The following is a 2,887-nucleotide window of genomic DNA, read 5'->3' as shown; positions in this document are numbered from 1 at the left end:
TACTCTCGCCAGCCGGTGGCAGGCTAGTATAGTTCATCTCGAACAAGCCTCTTGTGTCTTGTTCTAATTGGTTCCTTAGATGAATGTGTCATGTTGTGATTGGTTGTTTTAGTCATGTGTCTTGTTCCTCATTGGTTGGTTTATGTCATGTGACCCTTAATGTTTGGTATTTATAGCCCTCATGTTGCCGTTAGGTGCTTTTTTACTGTAGTCGCAATGTTATATTGAGTCATGTTTATCATGAAAGCATATATACCCTCACTTTATTAGTATTTAAATAGTATATATTTACGTTGAACTTTATTCTTGAACAGATGGCGCTGTATTAAGCAGTATATAAAAAGTGTTTCTGTTGCTCATGAAAACGTTTCTGAAACGTCTGTGTATTTGACAAATTGCATTTAATTCACTTAATCTGTGATAGATTATGCAAACACCGCGTGAGCGTCACTAACGGGAGCAGAAATGTCCGGCTTGACGGCTCCGTTTTCAACTCCGCCCCCGACTGCAAGCGGCTACTCTCGTTGATCGCCGTCTGTAGCCGTGCTTCAAGTCGAACGCACCTCTTTTCTCTTGTCGAGTATTATCCCTGTAATCCTCTGCTGGTGAGTTTATGTTTCTGTTTTGTTCAAGTCAAGTCAAAGTCTAGCCTTTATTTGTTTGTATTTTGGATGTCACTTTTGGACTTAAATAAAACTGCACATGGGTTCTTAAACTCACCTTGAGTGGAAGTTTATTACAGAATACTCGACCACTACCATGAACCCAGCAGTTTCTCGCCTCCTCTGCCTTCGGCAAGGCCATAGAGGACTATGTTGAGGACTTTTGTGAACTCAGTCTGTTGAATGATGATTTGCATTTGTTTATTATTATTTGTATTATGTGTATATTTACATTTGTGTTTATAAATTTTTGTTTTAGTATTGTCCACCTGTCGGGTTTTAGCGACGGTGATCACCATATACACTAAGAACTAAGAACTGAATTTAGAAATGCTTTTGAAACAAAACTTTTGCATTTAATAAACAAAATTAAATATTGAAATGAAGTTTGGAGTGGATTGCATGCAAAACAACAACTGTTCCCCGAATCCACGGCCTGATTCGAGAGCCCGACTCATCTAAAGTCAAAAAACTTGAATAATTGTGGAGTTTGCACTACGAGCTGGAGGAGAACATGGATTTTCGTCAGTACATGAGGAAGATTTATTTAAATTCGCTGAGCCGCCACCCTCGTGTATTGTGGAAACAGAACGATGATGTACAATGCTGATGATCGGAATGTTGAATTTTGTTGAGTTCTTGCACCAGTATGATTTGATGGAAGTTTATGTTTGGTTGATGAAACATGGAGGATGTGGCTGAAAAAGCGATTATGGAAGAAAAGGAAATGTATAAGTTGCTTGCATCTTGCAGAGGAAAGCTTGGCGCTTTAACAAGAAAGCGGAATTAAATAAATACTTTGATTGAAGCTGGCGAAGATAAAGAAAGTCTTGCTAAGCATGTTGAAACTTTTAATACTGTGCTGGCAGAATTTAAGGAACTGCAAGTGTCTGTTCAGAGATGGTTGAGTGACGATGAAAAGGAGGCTGACCACGTAGACTGGTATAAGCCAAAATTAATTATTTTCCGGGAGTTTTTGAATGGGATTGACACGTGGAGAACGTGCAGCACTAAAAGCTAAAGCTTTGGAGCAGAAGCATATTTTAGATTTGGAGGAGTCTCACTTGAAAGCAAAAAAGGAAAAGCTTGCTCTGGAAGCTGAAATGGCTGCAGCTGATGCTAAAGTAAATGTTTTCTTAATGCAACCTAAAAATCCTTTTGAATATTTGAATATTAGAAATGTGTTAGTGTGTTATGTGTAAGCCAGGTTAAAGAGATGGCCCTTTAATCTGGATTTAAACTGACAGAGTGTGTCTGCCTCCCGAACAATGTTAGGTAGGTTATTCCAGAGTTTGGGCGCTAAATAGGAAAAGGATCTGCCGCCTGCAGTTGATTTTGATATTCTAGGTATTATCAAATTGCTAGAGTTTTGAGAACGCAGTGGACGTGGAGGACTATAATGCAAAAAGAGCTTGTTCAAATACCGAGGTGCTAAACCATTCAGGGCTTTATAAGTAATTAGCAATATTTTAAAATCTATACTATGTTTAATAGGGAGCCAGTGCAGTGTTGACAGAACTGGGCTAATATGGTCATACTTCCTGGTTCTAGTAAGAACTCTAGCTGCTACATTTTGGACCAGCTGGAGTTTTTTTATTAAGCGTGCAGAACAACCACCCAATAAAGCGTTACAATAATCTAACCTTGAGGTCATGAATGCATGAATTAACATTTCTGCATTTGACATTGAGAGCATAGGTCGTAATTTAGATATATTTTTGATCCTCCGTCCCTGAGATTGGTTGGCAGCAATTGACCCGAAAGACACGTACTTTCATGTGTCGATCCTTCCGCACCACAGACCATTGCTGCGGTTTGCGTCCGAAGACCGAGCATATCAGTACGAGCTCCTGCCCTCCAGGCTGTCCCTGTCGCCCCGTATCTTCACATAAGTTGCGGAGGCAGCCCTTGTTCTTCTGAGAGAACAGGGCGTTCACATTTTCAACTACCTCGACGACTAGCTTGTACTAGCTCAGTTTCAGGATCAGTTGTGTGCACACAGGGACTTGGTGCTTTCGCACCTCAGCCGGTTGGGCCTTCGGGTCAACTGGGAAAAGAGCAAACTCTCCTTAGAGAGGATCTCTTTCTCGGGATGGAGTTGGATTCGGTCGAGCACACCTCATGCAAGGACGTGCTCAGTCGGTGTTGAACTGCCTGAATATGTTCAAGGGCAGGACGGCGGTCCCACTGAAACAGTTTCAGAGGCTCCTGGGGCATATGGCAGC

The sequence above is a fragment of the Sinocyclocheilus rhinocerous genome, unplaced genomic scaffold (genome assembly GCF_001515625.1).
Source record: "Sinocyclocheilus rhinocerous isolate Xijiao unplaced genomic scaffold, SAMN03320098_v1.1 scaffold2441, whole genome shotgun sequence".
Classification (NCBI taxonomy): Eukaryota; Metazoa; Chordata; class Actinopteri; order Cypriniformes; family Cyprinidae; genus Sinocyclocheilus; species Sinocyclocheilus rhinocerous.
This window is presented reverse-complemented; position numbering follows the sequence as displayed.